The following is an 18,200-nucleotide window of genomic DNA, read 5'->3' on the forward strand; positions in this document are numbered from 1 at the left end:
AAAATATATTTATTAAAAAGTAACAGAATATAATCTGTGGTAGTTGTCAGATGTTTTCCCCGTGATACTCCATATTACTTGGAGTATCAGTGTTTAAGAAAACAGAAGCCACTCTATGTGTCTTTGATAATTGAATGAGAGGCATCCATAATTGTGGGACACCAAGGAAGGAAAGGCATGAACTCACTTAGCTTGCATAATGGGAAGTGGTGGATCTCCGAGCTTACGTTGGAGCTTCTACAGAACTCAGGAATGTCCAGGTGTCTAGCACAGCTAGCTGCACTGAAGTGAGTGATTCCCAAGAAGCCTCATCAGTTCTCACAGCTGCTTGGAACACTTAAGTGGATACTTTGCAGAAGTTCACCCTGAAGTTCCTGCAAACTCCACATCTGATATCTTGAGCATGATCTGCCTCCAGTGAATAATATTTTCGTCCCTTTCATTTTCCAAAGCTCACATAAGTGACTGCCAGTGGTAGAATCTAACCCTACAGGAAAGCATGCAGGAAAAAGGATTCTGGGGAATGTGTTACTAGTCTCTTCGATAGTGCTGAGGAGGTCACTGAAGGTAATGGCAGTGATGTTGACAACAGTTAATCCAGCACAGTTCAGTCATCTCATCATCCTATGATATTATTTTACCCATATTTAAACTTCTGACTTCTCACCACCACCACCAAACCATGATTTTAATGTTACGTACCCATGCGTATCCCTCATATGACTGAAACCATGATCACCTTCTCTAGAATAAGGAAGGATACAAAGTCCCATGTGTTATGATACCCATCTCTAGGTGATATTCAAACCTTTATTAGCCAAGTCAAATCCCTTCATTTTTATTTTAGTTTTTTTGAGAGAGAGAGTACATGCTCATGAGCAGGGGGGTGGGGCAAGGGCAGAGGGAAAAGAAGAAAGAGAATCTCAAGCAGGTTGCACGCCCAGTGTGGAGCCCTGTGCGGGGCTCCATCTCACAACCCGAGATCATGACCTGAGCTGAAATCAAGAGTCGGATATCTAACTGACTGAGCCACCCAGGTGCCCCTCTAATCCCTCTTTTACATCCTGTAATTTAAAGACCAAATAACAGGGTTAGAAGAATGAATACACAATATGTTAGAAAGTAATATGTTAGAAAGTAGGGTAGTAGACTTGTGTGTGTACTTCATACTGATCGAGAGGGTCTATAAGTAGATCTGATGAAGAGACATCACCCATTACTGGAGATTCTGAACTTTGAGCTTGAAGCTGTGATCATGTGGGTTATTTCCTTTGGGGTTGGTTAATGTATTTGCATGCAGGAAGGGGAGTGAACCACTTATTCTGTAACCAGAAAGCAGGCTTTTTAGTCATTAGAGCTTCTTATCAAATGTTTCTGGTCCACCTGAACAAGTAGTAAGTTTGCTTTTCGCCCATGCTTATAAATAGCTATGGTCATGTGACTTGTTTTGAACAATGAAATGTGAGCAGAAATGACATACTTGTAAGCTCTAAAGGTCAGTGCAAGACTTACCATGCACTCTCTCTCTCCCATACCTACAGGCAGTATTACAAATACCAGCTGTTTCATGAGGATGATGAGTAACAGAACCTCTACCTAGGCTCTGATGGGCAAAAATGTGTGGGAAAGGGGCGCTTGGGTGACGCAGTTGGTTAAGCATCTGACTCTTGGTTTCAGCTGGGGTTGTGCTCTCAGGGTCATAGGACCAAGCCCCATGTCGGGCACCGTACTTGGTGTGAGTCTGCTTGGGATTCTCTCTTCCTCTGCCCCTCCCACTCATTCTCTCTCTCTCTCTGTCTAAGATGGATGAATGAATCTTTTAAAAAAAAGTGTGGGGAAAAAGCCAGGATAATGATTATAGACAACAATATTATAAATATCAACTTTGCTGAAAGATTAGATCTTAATTAGTCCCACCACAAAAAAATAATTATGTGACATGATAAAAGATGCTAGCTAATGCTATAATGGCAGTCATATTACAATATATAAATATATCAAATATGATAATATCAAATGAAAGCTAGGATTAGGAACTATCACATTTCCAAGGAGGTCCTTTCAAGAGTAGAGCAGGGCAGCTACCTCCTTTCCCTGTATAAGTAGAGAAAAATATGTCTTCCTCATTGTTATAGACCTTAAACTTGCACAATGTTGTATGTTATATATATTTCAGTAAAAATGAAAAATGTGTGGAAGAAACACAGAAACTTTTACTGTGTTAACCAACTGATACTTAGGGGTTTTTATTACTGCAGCCTAACAAATCCCATTCTGAATAATACATCCACTATTAAATCTGAAAAGAAATAACAGTATCAAGTTTTAAGGTTCAAAAGTTGTCCAATATTTGGAATGCAAAACATACTAGAAAATGACCTTAACATTTAATGCAGCTTAGAAAATAGAAGGGTATTGAACTGGTTTAATATGTTTGTGATTATATTAAGGTTTATTATATAGCATATAACTTTTCATAAAATGTCATCTCAGTCGGGATTATGGGGACATGGAGGGTTAGCAACTCACCATGCTGATGATTTGTCTACATAATATTTGGAAGTGCCCATTTTCTTTCCTGAGGCTTACAAAGATGGTCTGAACTGGTCCATTAGTCAGCATATGCCTGGCCCCGTTCCAGGCGCTTGTAGATATCTTATTCACTTCTCAAAATGAAGTATATCTTTATGACAGCATTTCAGACTTGATTCTTCAAAATGAGGGTGTATAGGTCAGATTAATGCAATGACTTGCCTGGGAGAAATATATTGCAATGAAATAAACGAGGAGACACCCAAAAGCATCAGTCTTAGTTTTTAATAGCTGTGTTACTTGGCTTAAATACTTAAGTTTTGAATTCTAATTTTATCTTATAAATATTGAGGATAATAATAACTACCCCATAAATTTGTTGTGAGGTTTGATTAATGTGTCAAACCATAGTGGTTACTCAAGATATAAGGTGGGTTTTTAATATTTACCTTTCAAATTTTTATCCTGAATATGCATATGAGATAGTTTGGGTCATAGATTTCTTAGTAATTACTTCACAGTAAATAATAAATATGTCCACCCGCCCTTGCTCACAGCTTATCACTAGAGCAACATGATGAGAGTCAATGGGAATTTCTCCCATATAAGTGGCTAGATAGTCTATAGGCAAGCAATGAGGAAGACATATTTTTCTCTCCTTATACAGGGAGAGGAGGTAGCTGCCCTGCTCTACTCTTGAAAGGATCTCCTTGGAAATGTGATGGTTCCTAATCCTAGCTTTCATTTGATATTATCATTGACCAAATCATTTGGTATATTTGGTGTACACATGTATTTATATCAGTTGAATTTTGCAATATATAAAAGTCAATTTCTCAAAAAAAAGAATGGCTGATTTTCCCAGTGTTCTCCAGGAATAGAAAGCCTTCAATCACCCAAATCCTGTGTCACCAACTTTTCCTTCTAAGAATCCTATTAACTCTGCTGTTTGGCAGAATTAAAAAAAAAAAATAAAAAAGTTTTGGGCAGCTGACAATGTCCAGAAGGTAGTGACGTGTGGCCATGGCACAGGGCAGTAGCTGCAAGATGTTTTCTTCTGAAACTAACTAGAAAGTCATGGAGCATGAAAAACCCTTTTCTAGACAATGTGAAATGAAACAGGAAAATACACTCCAATTACTGTCCTACATAAATATCCAAAGGGAACAAAGAGCATCAGTCAGGAGGCTATTGTCTCCCTAATTATGTTCCAAATTGGAAATGGCAACTTGTTTTCTTCCTCACATAATAGTTCTCTAAATAAATTGTCTTCTCCCGCTGTCTGCTGCTCTCTTGAGGATTTGGTTATTTAGAGATAAAGAAGAACTCGCAGTTGTGAAAAACATGGGTTATGAGCCAGCTCCCTGCCTGAGAGAGAAAATGGAAATGAACACTAGGGTTATGACATGTTGAAAGTCAAATACATTTTAGCAATTCATTTGTTGTTATTTGGATCCTAGGGAAGCCTTTTATAAATTTTACATATATATCTTTTGACTGTTAGAATACTGACTTAGCACACTGCAATGAAGGGCTTGCTTCTTGAAAATCACATACAGAATATTTGATAATGTCTCCATCTTAAAGTGTTGTGGTAGCTCTTCAAAATAAGATTTTACCTGATGGGGATTTAAGAGAAAAACTTTCTTCTCCCTCTGACCCTACCCCCTCTCATGTGCTCTCTTTCTCTTTGAAATAAATAAATAAATAAATCTTAAAAAAAAAAAATTAGGGGCACCTGGGTGGCTCAGTTGGTTAAGCGACTGCCTTCAGCTCAGGTCATGATCTTGGAGTCCTGGGATCGAGTCCCGCATCGGGCTCCCTGCTCAGCGGGGAGTCTGCTTCTCCCTCTGACCCTTCCCCCTCTCATGTGTTTTCTCTCTCTCTCTCCTCTGTCTTTCAAATAAATAAATAAATAAATAAATAAATCTTTAAAAAAAAAGAAAAACTTTCACTAGTATTAGTTCATCTTTATCATATACTTATGTTTTCTTTCTGTATAGTTTTTTATAAAGAAATATGTATTGTCTTCAGAAAGTTTTCAGAATTCATCCTTAAAACTTAATGCTGATTTTTTTCTTAGCGGCTTTCTCTATGAAGTACTTATATGATTTTTTTTTTAACTTTTTTTTATTTGTTTATTTGACACAGAGAGAGACAGCACAGCAGGGGGAGTGGCAGGCAGAGGCAGAGGGAGAAGCAGGCTCCCCGCCGAGCAGGGAGCCCGATGTGGGACTCGATCCCAGGACCCTGGGATCATGACCTGAGCCGAAGGCAGACGCTTAACCATCTGAGCCACCCAGGCGCCCTATATGATTTTTTTTGAAGACAATATTACTGTGTTTAAGCTTTGTTAGTGAAGTATCATCTCAACTGTACGGTGAAAACTTCAGGGGTGGATATTGCATGGATAATCTATCCCAAGTTTACTTGCTTATTTGTTAGATTTTTGGTCCTATATTCACAGAATCTACTTTTATTCTTTTTTTTTAAAGATTTATTTATTTATTTGAGAGAGCGAGAATGAGAGAGAGAGAGTACATGAGGGGGGGGAGGGTCAGAGGGAGAAGCTGACTCCCCGCCGAGCAGGGAGCCCAATGTGGGACTCCAGCCAGGATCATGACCTGAGCCGAAGGCAGTCGCTTAACCAACTGAGCCACCCAGGCGCCCTAATCTACTTTTATTCTTGAAAATGGTTATCAACTATTATTACCTTCTATGATTATAGCTAGGATATGAAATATTTAGTTAATCCAAAGTTAATTTTTTCTGAGTTCAACTGAAAGTGTTTTTAATTTCCTAAGAATTTAAACTGTTCATGTTTTTTGATGTATTGATATGTCCTTAGGTAGGTTTGTTTATTTTGTGTTCTAAATCTTTAAATCTTCTGTATCAAAAGCGATTTGTAGATAGTCGTTGGTAGATTTTTATCTGCGTAATATCCTGTCTTTCAGTATAAATGATAACATAATGTCTTGACAAAGTGAAATCAAAAACTAAAGACATATCATAAAACACAAAGAAGTACAAGCCCAAGACACCTTTAAAAGAAAGTTACAGAAGCTTCATTCGCAAGGAAGGTGAGTATATCAGTGTCATTTTCCTGAGATAGATATAACATGGAATATATTGTGATAAGAAATTCAGTAATTGATCTAATGTGGTACTGTCAAATAGAAGAATACAAATAATAATTATATTATCAATCGAAAACCTTTCCTAATTCGGATTTTTTAAAACATATTTTCCTTTTTCTAAAGAATACCTGACTTCCACCCTTGATCAACCACAAGGACAGTTGTCAGGGCTTTGTTTATGTTGAAACATGTTTCCACATGAAAGTATAAAAGCTACGTATAAAAGCTACCTTTTTTTTGCTGGCAGAGAGAATTCTATGTGTCAAGGACACTTCTTTTTTTTTCTCTCCCCTCTGCGTATATACAATCCGAGAAGAAAAGCTACAATCAGTTTAATACTGTGACTCTGTTCGATGGTTTTACCAGTAGGGGTCAGCAGAGAGGAAATAATTTGAGAGAAATAATGTTAATCTCCAGCAGGTTTGTCATCTTTACTCCTTTAAATTTCAGCCAGATTAGAGTGAAGAGTTCCAAGGGAGACAGTGGGTCAGCTACTGTCTTGGCACAAATAGACTGTGTACCCAACACAGAAGAAAAGAGAGCTCATCAAATGTTAAACATGAATTAGGTTTAGAAGTTTAACAACTGGAAAAAAATGTCTGATCAACAATTTCAGAGTTATTAAGAATTAGCAAAATCATATTTGTCCCTCTCCTTCCCAGTTTCAGTTTTATCTTGAAATATAGCCTCTTTCCCCAATTTAGGCTTCTGTTTCTTTTTTCTTTTTTCTTTTTTTTTTTTTGACTATGTCTAACAAAGTACCTATTTTTCAAGTCCAGAGGGAAGATTTGGGTTTCTGGGCAATCTGTAACACTTTTTTAGGTAAAATTCTCTAGTTTCAATTCATGACTCATAAAGGAGAATGAATTGTTAAAGATAAATGGGAAGTATGGCTATTTTTTGGAATTTGACATATTAAAACTGTAATTGACCAGGTCGGAAGTAAGGAACAGTATTAAGAAACATCATTTTTGCTCGTAGGTGTTTTCAGTGTTCCAGAACAGGTCATAATACATTTACATATAGGGTGGGATGCATGAGAAACCCTCACTGTATAGTGATGACAGTTGAGATGAAATTCTCTTTCCATTTATTACTCCCAGATAAGGTATAACAATTATCTTATTATTCAGTGAGTATGTAATGACTTACTGTAGATAAGGCATGATGTTTTCATATGAAATTTTTGATCGTCTTCACAACTGGTTAAACCTTTTTAGATATTATGTCCGTTTTACCTTAAACAATAACAACAAAAGAGATGAGCATTATCTTTCTCTGTTAAGCCAGGTATAATGCAACTAATTTGCCTAACAATTGGACTAGGACGATGTTATTTGTTAGAAACTAGAGCACTATCTAAATTTTAATAAGAGTGGGTAAAATATCAGCAGGCCTAATTACTACTGTAATGGTTATTGACAACTAATAAATGCCTCTTGAATTTCCCTATGGACGGATTTAATTCAGATAGGGTAATACATAAATTTTCTTTCTTCTAGTCCATATGAATACTTAAGGCCAAATATTCGTGGAAACAATTAGACGATTCAGGATCATGCCTATACACACCTATATACACCTATATGTCTATAAACACCGTAATGCCTCCTAATGGAAATGCACCTGGAGGGTCACCATAAATAATGTACTATATGTAATTGAAAAAATCCTTTTACGAAACAAGTCCAGTGAATTGATGCTAGATTTAGCTTTAGTTGAGAATGTACAAATAAAAATGAATAAATCGGAGAGTTCAGTGTTCAGTCCTTTGCTAAAATATACTTTCTGGTAGCATTTTAAATCATGACAGCAAACTCATGTGGAACTCTTTTCTGGTTTTCTTCACAGTGTATTGGTATAATAGATATGTGTACTTCTGATAAAAATGCAGACCTTAAACCTTTTGCTCACTAACCCTGACTATCAGTTGCTGTGCTATTTAGAAGTCACAAACCTTGCCTGTGCTGGAGACTTTTGAGAAAGATCTATTCAGATGTACTTTGGACCAAGAATGTTTTGGTTGATGAATCTGCTGTTTGTGTTCAGAAAATGGTTGTCTGTGTTAAGTTTATGATAGCAACCAGTGGTGATAAATCCACATCAGCTGATAAACATTTTTGCTATTAACAGGGTGGTTTTGATTTTTAGCTTTGTATGAAATGGACCTTTTTCCAGATATGTTTCTTAATATAATTGGTTAAATGTATATACAGCTCTGTGTGCATGTTGTGTTTGTGTGTAAGAGAGAGGCAGACATGAAAAGTTTTATACTCTCAAGAATGAGTTTTGGAAAAATTATCAAATTCATTCCATGTGCAGAATATGAAAAAACATAGGACAGATCAGGTTACTGCTTATATAATGTCATATGGGCTATGGATTAGCCTCTAACACAGTTGAAAACTGAAACAAAGTTTTATACTTGATGTTATCTGTGTAGATCTTCATATTTTTATGGATATATATTCATTAGCTTCAGATTCACATTTTATTTCAGAAGAGAAAATTGCAAATTGGTCTTTTTTTTTTTTTTTTTGTTCAGGTTAGCTAGATTTAAAAGGAGTTTTTGTAGAACACGGTCTGTAGTTGAACTGGAAAATCTATTCCAGCTTTCACATAAATGATAAATTATTCAATATTTGAAAAATTTCTGTTAGTTTGAGTTTTTATAAACTATACTGGGAAATGATATATAGTGTCTGAAACATGTTCTATATCACTTGTGATATAAAACTAATAGGATGGAAAATTACTTTGAGAAGAAAGTGAGTTCCACATTAGGTAATTGGTTCTTTTTATATAAAATTATTCAATAACTGAATGACAATTGGAGAATTCAGCATTTATGATGCTGAAATAATATCTCTTTATATAAAAATTTTTATATTTAAGGAAGTGTATTTTTTACTATGTACTTGGAATATTTACATGGTGGCAAGAAGCATAAATTTATCTGAGGGTTTTTTAAAGTATATTTTATTGGGTATCTCAAACATTATCAATTCAAAATATTTTAATTTTTATTGTCATTTTTCTTCCTGGTTTTATGAAAAATAAATTGTTTTCCAATACTAATTTTATCCTGAAATGTTAACAAGTTCAAGGAAGACAGGTTTTGAAATGTTTGGGCAAATACAACATTATTTTAGAAAATTGGGTGTTCCTTGATAATGTACTAATTGTGTTCCTCCCTAAAACAACTGTTTTAAGTTAAATTATTAATTGCATGAATTCTACACACATTGTATGTATATCTATTACCCATACTGAATTTTTATTCAGTGCAATTTTTTGGACAGTTAGTTGTCAGTAAATTTGCTTGGAAAATAGGTTGCACTAAGATTATAGTGGAATCTGTCCAGAGATTCTGGTCACAAGTGTGAGAAGCTCCGCCTCCCTTTCCTTTTAACCCTCCTTTCATTGCCTAGAGTTGATTACATAGTACTGAGCAACTGTCTTTAAGAGTAATCAACAGAATATTGACTCGACTCAGTTGATCTCCAAAGGAAGTACTTTAACTTCTGTACCTACCCAGTTCAGCTTCTTCCTTTCACCTCATTCTGGTTCCACTAGTAGTTGATGACAGCTTTCTGACCATCCTGCTATTAATTCCTTCTCTCTCTTGTTGGCTAAAGTCTGTTTTTCCTGGCCAACCTGCTTCTTCTCTATTTCAGTCCTCTTCTCAACTCTCCTTTGATCTCTGTTAATTATTACTCTTTATTTTCCTTAAATCCCACCCCTCCTTCAGAATTAACCTTGGTTTATTTTGTCATAGTTTACTGCTTCAGCCTGGAATATGAATGTGCAAGCCAGTATTTTTTGCCTCGTTATCTTCCATCTTAAATCCACTTATCAGTCAATAACATTTTCCAGTTATCTAGCCCTAGGTATGAAGAACTTTCACTGTCTTTCCCAATGCTGTGAGTATAAGAATTCACAAATAGCCCATGGGCACCAGAGAAATCCTAATAATGGTAATAATAAATGGTTAATATATGTTTAGTGCTTACTTGTGCCAAGTCTAAACCAGGTAATTTATATGGATTTGCTCATATGATTTCCCCCTTCCAACCACATCATGAAGTAGCTGCTACAATTATATCCAATTTATAGCCTAGAAAATTAAGACTTACCATGATCACCCAGTGAGCAATTGGCAGTCAATGTCTCAACCAAGATTATTGGTTTCCAGAAGCCACATACCTATAGGTGGGGCCTGGGCTCTACAGAGGCAGGGTATCTATTTAAGAGAGAGAGAGAGAGATTAAGATCTCCAAACTCTCTTATTGTTTTTAGGGATCCTTACTACATGACCACACCCAAATTCATGCTTCATTGAACAAATAATTATTGATCACCTACTATGTGTCGGCATTATTCTTGATATTGAAGAAAGCAGTGAGTAAAACTGACAAAGTCATGGATATCATGTTGTTTACATTCTCATGGGAGGGACAGATGATAAAAATATGTTATATATGATGGAAGTAAGTTCTATTAAAAAATAAAGCAGGGTAAAGGGAAAGAGTGTAATTGTGCAGGGGAATGATATTCTTCCTATTTGTCCTTTTTGATAAGGTGACATCTGAATAGAAACAAAAATAAAGCGAGGAGGTAAGCCCTGAAAATATCTAGGGAGAGAGAATGCCAGGTGGAAAAAGTAGTAGATGCAGAGATCCTGATGTAGATACACACTGCTTTGTGTTTGTAAGGATAAATAAGGAAGGAGGACCTCCAAGATGGATTAAAATGAGCAAGGAGGGGGAAGAATAACAGGAGGAGAGTTTAGAGAAGGATCGGGGACATAGGTCATAGTATGCTCCTCAGAATTTCTTTGGGGTCTCAGGAAACCTCTGAATATATTTGTTGAGTTATCTGGATGTTGTGGGGAGAATCAGTGATAAGAAGTTATTATAAAATCCAAGTAAAAGATGCAGGTAGCTTAGGATAAAGTGGTGATGGAGTTGGTAGATAGATAGATAGACAGATAGATGTATACAGGTATATACACACATTTATGTACATATTTTTAATTGAAATGTAATATACATATAGAAAAGCACATACATCATAGGTGTACAGCTGGATGAATTTTTTCCTGGGCACACTAGTGTAACCAGCTCTCCGATTAAGAAACAGAATATTGGAATCCTAGTAGCCCTCTCATTCTACATTCTAGTAGCATGCCATTCTTACCAAGAAGAAACACTGTTCTTACTTTTAGAATAAGGGTTGGCAAACTGTTTGTGCAGAAGATCAGATAGTGGGTATTTTAGGCTCTAAGGACCACAGGTAGTGTTTTTTACATATTATTTTCTCCAATTATTTTGATAGTAAAACTGTGTATAATTCTGTGTTAGAAATAATATATGCCATTACAATTTTGAGAGCCTTGCCCGTCTAATCTTCTACCTTCCAGAATATATAATTTTGAGTCCAAGATCTTTTTTTCCCAATTTGCAGGCCCTCATCATGGCACTTTTTGATCCAAAGATAAATGTTTCTTTTTCTAAAAATAAATGTTTTCTGTCCTACCCCTCATTCTTACCAATCAAAATAATGAGTGATCAAATGTTTTATAATCCAAATGCTATTCAAACATTGCTCTCATTTTGGGGGAATAAAGCAGTAGTTTTACTCGGTTTAGGTTGCTCAGATTTCACAGCAGTAACTTGGAGAACCAGATATCTCTAATGTTATGCCAGAGCCCATCCATTCCAGAACAATCTTGAATCCAGAAATATACTCTACTCAGAAACAGTATTTGGGCCTGGCTACCAAGACTCTTTTGGGTACTTAGAGGGATTCCCTAGAGAAATGGCAACACTCTCCAGGGAGACTAGTAACCATACCTATATGATATATTTGCTGCTCTCTCTCTCTCTCTCTCTCTCTCTCTCTTTATTTATTTATTTTTTGGCCTGGCAAATAATCTGAGTTCCAAGAATGTATGGGGACAATAACATTATTTTCAGGTGTCCCTATGACTGCAGGTCCAGTGATTTTCTATCTATCTATCTATCTATCTATCTATCTATCTATCTATCTATCTATCATCTATCTATCATCTATCTTTAATGTAAGTTCTACACCCAACATGGGGCTTGAACTCAGGACCCTGAGATCAAGAGTCACATAGCATAAACTATTTGGTATGGCCCAAGGGCCCAGATAAATGAAGACACTCTTGAGGCAGAAAATTCCAAAGACTGGGTTATCTTCCAGGAGCCAGTCAAGGACCAAACCTTTGTTTGGAATGTGCAGGGCTTAGACCCTTAGACTCTAGACCTGCTGAGTCCATCTCTCCCTGTGTGAAGTTTACATCTAAATTTCAAACAAGGTATCTATCCATATATTTTCCAAGAAGGATAGCTCAAATTTGAAACTATAATTTTATCTCCTATATGAAAGTGCCTTTTTTCCCCTTTTGGTTGAAATTTACATTATCGAATGCTTTGTTATTGCAACATTTGAAGGCTAGAAAGCTGTATCAGTCACATTTGCTAGGCAGCACACAACCGCAAAATCTCTATGGCAAACACACAACACTGAACATTCATTTCTCTCTCATGAACTTGTGAATTGGCTGTAATTGTTCTGTGTCTGTGAGTCAGGGCATCTCTGCTTCTTGTGTCTCATTTAAAGTACCCAACTGGGGGGGGAAGCAGCTAGCTGGGGTTTGTTCTTCTCATGGCTATGACAGAATCACAAGAGGACAAGCATAAGTGCCTAACCATATTTCAAGCCTCTACTTAGGTCACATCTGTTAATCATTGGCTAAAGTAAGTCACATGGGCAATACCAAAGTCTAGGGAAATACATGCCACTTACCATGAGGCTGTGGTAAAGGAATGGATGACTAATAATACTACAAGGGAGAGAACTGGGATGATATTGAATCTACCACAGAAACTCTGGTAGAATAGAAAAATTCAGACTGGCTTTCAAACCCTGGCTTAGTGACTTAAGTGTTCATCGTCTGGGTGTAGTCAACATCATCGTTACTTGGTTTTCTCATCTGTAAAAAGGAAATCAAAATAATTACTTAGAGTTTTGTTGTGAGGATTAAAGATAACAGAGAAATGCCAAGCATAGTGGCCTGATAGTAGGTACACAACAAATGGATAATAACGTTGATAAAGACCCACTGGTTCCTATAAGGACAATAATAGCTTATATTTAAGAGTGTTTGTTGTATACGTGGCGTTATCCTAAGTACTTACATAGTGGTTATTCTTTTTGTCAGCATTTTCTGGGTGAACAAGAGAAGCTGAGAAAAGTTAAGAAATATCCCCAGAGTTAGCTTTCATTTTGTTTCAAACCATTTCAAACCAAGTGGCTAAAAACAGCAATTGTTTATTTAGTTCATGATTTTATGAGCCAACTATTAGGAATGGGCTCAGCTAAATGGTTTTTCTGGATGCATCCAGATTCAGCCGTGTGTCTGTAGTTAGCTCTCTGGTTGGCTAGAACTACCTAGTCAAGATTGGACTTGGCTCTAATGGCTCGTTATTCTTCCATGAAGGCTCCCATCCTCCAGCATGAGAGCCTGGGCTTATTTACCTGCTTCCTGGACAGGGTTCCAAGAGAAGAAGTGGAAAACTAAGCTGCTTGAGGCCTAGGCTTCTAACTGGTGCATCATCCCTTTTACTTCATTCTGTTGACCAAAGCAAGTCATAAGGCCAGCTCAGACTCAAAATAATTGGAAATAGAATGCATCTCTTAAATAAGAGAGAAGCTTTATAGACACATCACAAAGAATATAGATACAAGGAAGAATGAAGGATTATGACCAGTTCTGGAATCTACCAGTCTGCCTCTGGCTACAATTTTCACATTCTTCCCCATGGAAAACATTCTCTTCTTTTTTTTTTTTTTTTAAGATTTTTTTATTTATTTATTTGACAGAGAGAGAGAGACAGCGAGAGAGGGAACACAAGCAGGGGGAGTGGGAGAGGGAGAAGCAGGCCTCCCGCGGAGCAGGGAGCCCGATGTGGGACTCAATCCCAGGACCCTGGGATCATGACCTGATCCGAAGGCAGACGCTTAACAACTGAGCCACCCAGGCGCCCAACATTCTCTTCTTTATTCAAAAATTCCTAAAAGTCACACATGAATTATGACATCATGTTTGAAATCTAGAATATAATTATGATATGTCCAAATGAAACTCATATATGGATCCCCTTGATCCTGAGACTAATGAAATGAAAAGTTATCCCACAAACATCCAGTGTACGATGTTGACACAGAAATAGAATAACTTCAATAAATACCATTCTAAAAGAGAAAAAAAAAATCAGAGTTACATAGCAGTCATTGGTCCACAGCAATTTTAAATTCCAGGTGGGGTCTTGGAGTAGTAAGTATTCTTTGATTAAGGTGAGGTTATACTCCTTGGAAGTGGTTTCCCATTGTTCTTCATGGCTCTTGGTTCTACCTTCAGGGTTATTGACTGCCCTCTAGGACATCTTTCCTTTTTCAGTGTCCTTCATTAGCCCTATAAAATATTTTGTCAGCCAGCCCTAGAATTTTGGGAGCCTGGAGGCCTTTTTTTTTTCCTCTTTAGAAACAGCAATAAGGGTAATAATAGCTTATAGTTTCATGTGAGTAAAATCATTCTCTTTTAATCCAGGTTGATGTCATTTTTACATATAAAATTTCTTCCAAATTACTGTAGATTATGAGTTTGATTTATGCCCACTCCATTTATTAAAAAGGTATACCCATGATTGTTTTCAAGACATGCCTCTCTATTGATAGGCTTATTTACTGTCACTTTGGGATTGGGCTTTTGTGAAACCATCTTCTTAAGAAATTGGGGAGTAGTTTTGTCTATTTGAGAGTCTGTTTGACAACATATTAATTCTTTCAGATTTCCTAAGAAAGGTTTTGGAGTTATACTCTTGAATGGATCTTTTTTCTTCAGTCCTCATTATACGTAGGAGATTTTTACTGACTGGGAAGACTGAAGATAAACAATTTTTTACATCCTAGAAAATTATGTCCCCTCTGTATTCCCTCAAAATTCTCCTTGCAGACTGGCCAGTTCTTTATTTAGCCCATTTCCTTCTTCCTGTACCTATATGTAGCTAGGACCAACCAGCTGACATTTCCACATTTTGTGGAGCTCTTTAGAGCCAAAATCCAAAGTTAATTATATACATTTGTCATCTTTCGTGTTCCCGTAGGTAATACTTTTGTTTATTATTTTATTCTAAGAAACACAGGTTATCATTTTTTTCTTGGGGAGTGGGAGAGGGAGAAGCAGGCTTCCCACCGAGCAGGGAACCCAATGCAGGGCTCGATCCCAGGACCCTGGGATCATGACCCAAGCTGAAGGCAGACACTTAATGACTGAAACACCCAGGGGCCCCAGATTACCATTTTTCTAACCTCCAATAACAATTTGCTTTATTTCCCCCAGCATTCGCAAAGAGTTTGTTTGCCATTTTTTCAGCCTTTACTTAGTACTCACTGCCAATGGCACTTATTTTAGATTTTTGTCATGGCAGCACCTCAATTCTAGGAACCAATTATTTCTGCATCAGTTAGTTTTTGCTGTTTAAAAAAATCACAGAATTTAGTGGCTTAAAACAATAGCCTTTTTTTTTTTTAAGTTTTTTAGCTCATAATCCTGCTGGTCATTAAATTGGGCTGGACTCAGTTGAACTTGTGTCTGCAGTCAGCTGCCAGGTCAGCTGGGGGCTGCTTAGTATAAAATGGCCTCAGCTAAGACTACTCATCTTGGACCATGTGTTCTCTCATCATCCAGCAGGATAGCCTGGGCTTGTTCTCATGGTGACTGCCTAGAGTTCCAAGAAATTGAATAAAGGCAAGCAGTCTTTGAGACCTCGAATTTCAACCGGTACACTTTCACTTCTGCTGTATTATGTTGACCAAAAGAAGCTATAGGGCCAGCCAAGATTTAGGAGAAGGGAGAATAGACTTAGTTCTTGATGTGAAGAGGTGCAAAGTAACATATTAAAGGGCACAGATAAAGCAAAGAAGGATTTAAGGCTCTTTTTGCAACATACCATACTATACCATATCTCACGATCAGTAAATCTTGTTACAGTTACTGTTTTCTCAAGAAACACAACAGAGTAATTATTATTCCTTCCAGAAAGGATGACTGTGGTCTCACCAAAACTTCTCTGCTTCCTTGGGGATTTACCCTGACTTTCTGACCATATAATTCACTCCTGCACATGTTAGCATTCTACTGCTGATTCTCCTCAGTAGTCTACGTGTTTCAGTAGGCAACTCCCAATATGACTCTTGCCTACCTGCCCGTCTCCAGCTCTGTACAACTCTACCTGGTTGGATCTAGACCTGTGGACTTGGTTCTGGAATGGCCTATGATGCTTCATCCATCTCATAGTCATCATTACCATCTGTCAGCCTGTTGTTGGAAGGGATGCCCACCTACCTAACCTCTGCAAGTCCTGTCTCAGTGGTGAACACAGTCCAAAGACCTCTTTTCTCTTCATGTACTTCCTTCTGATTAGCTCAGTGATTGGGGTTTTCCCATGAATGACAAGTTATTTAAACAAAATGTGTAAAATGTATAATTTATTTAAAAATTTTTATAATCTAAAGGGGAAAATAAGTCTAACTTTGATGATTGAGGTTCTTGTATTTTGTCAAGATGATTATTCTACCTCAAATTTTCCTTCATTTAACATTTTTGCTTAAAGATACACGGGTGGGATTGAATCAGTATGAGGTAACAGGGATCCAAAAAAAAGTAGAAATTACCTTTATTATGTATTTTGTATAACAAATAATTTATCTACAATATGGTTAACTAACAATTCATTTGTTAATAATTAATTGACCTAACTGGTGGTAAATTTTCTCAACACTCCACAAGTCATGTTGATTTCGTGTAGTGGTAGAAGTTTTTGCAAGAATGATTATCTGCTCTACCAGCTACACAGTGATCCCAGTGATGCAACCATTTATATATAAACATATTGTGAGAGTTGCTTCTCTCTGGAGAAGCACCCTGAGCTGAGTGATTCACCCATATTTTAACTCTATAAGAGGATTCAGTAGGAATGACTTGGCGCTCCTGATACTGAGCACCTCTATTGGGCAGAGTTTATGAGAACTATCTCAGAAGGGACCTACATTCATATATGCTTATTTATCCATGCAATTTCTTAGGCATTTAAAAAAATAGCTGTAGCAATTGTTTACATATATCTTTGATATAAATAGTCTTGAGTCTAATCTTCTGTGGCTAGGGTAGCATCTAGTTTCACACCATGTATATACCCCATGGAGACAGTAATTAAAATAGGCAAAACTTGTTGGAGATGGCTTTCTTCAAAAACTAGCCATGTAGAGAAAAGGAATAGAGCCCCTACCCTCTCCAGTGGTGTTAACTCCATGAGTTTCAGTTAGCCAGAAGAAAGATCATATGGGATAGAAATATTCAAGTAATATAATACAAGTGGAGGATCCTATTTTTCCTCCTACAGTGAAAATAAAACTTTTTTGAGAAACTACCTGGAAGATATAGTTGAAGGCACTCAATATTTGTTGAATGATTAATAGCCCCTCCTCCGAGATTGTATGATAATTGACCTTATTTTAATGATTGTGAGAACTGCATTTTTTTCTACACTGATGAAAATGGTGAGGAGGTTAAAACAGGGTTATATCTATCTGATATGTCTCTGTTACCTGCTTGTTAGCAGTTAGGTTGTCTCTGAGCTCTCTGACAGCTGACGCCATTCTATATTGTAACATTCTTACAAAAATGGTCTGAGCCCTCATATCATGTATATATAAATCTTTAAATCTTCACAGTATCTCCCATGATTTTTGAGGAGCTTTTTTGATAATGTTGTGAACAGTGGTAGGAGAAAAGTTTTCAATAATGTCTATGAAAAGTAGAAAAGAGAGTTGACTGAGAAAACCAGAAGGATTTCCAAGCAGGTATGTAAGTCCCTGTAGAGTTTATACACACTTGGATTAATCAGTTATCTGCTAGCTTCACTTCTATCAGGCTGCTGAAGAAATACACAATCTCACAAATTCATTCAACTTTAAAACTCACAGCCTGTAACTTCAACTGTGATTAATCCAAGTGTGTATAAAGTCTATAGGGAAATTAGCAAAACAAATACTGATTTTAAAATAATGATTGTAGGGGCACCTGGCTGGCTCAGTGAGTAGAGTGTGCAAGTCTTGATCTCAGGGTGGTGAGTTTAAACCCCACATTGGGCATGGAGCCTACTTAAATAAAATAATGGTTGCAAATTACTTTTTTTGAAGTTCCTTGGCTTTCAATAAGAAGTTCTATGTGGAGAAATCTCGACGATTGCTAACCCAATTCCGTTTTAACAGAAGCCTCCAGGTAACTTTGGAAACAAACAATTTGTTTCAAGAAAGAGCACAAAAGTTGAAGCCTAAATACCTGTACTCAAGCCCAGAAATTGTTGTAAATTAATGTAAGGCTTTAGTTACTTTACTACTTTGGTTCTCAATTCTTCAGTCATTAGTAAGTTTGCTTTT

This window comes from Eumetopias jubatus, unplaced genomic scaffold (genome assembly GCF_037043125.1).
Source record: "Eumetopias jubatus isolate StellerSeaLion01/CBP00866 unplaced genomic scaffold, mEumJub1_p1.0 scaffold_3, whole genome shotgun sequence".
In the NCBI taxonomy this organism is placed as follows: domain Eukaryota; kingdom Metazoa; phylum Chordata; class Mammalia; order Carnivora; family Otariidae; genus Eumetopias; species Eumetopias jubatus.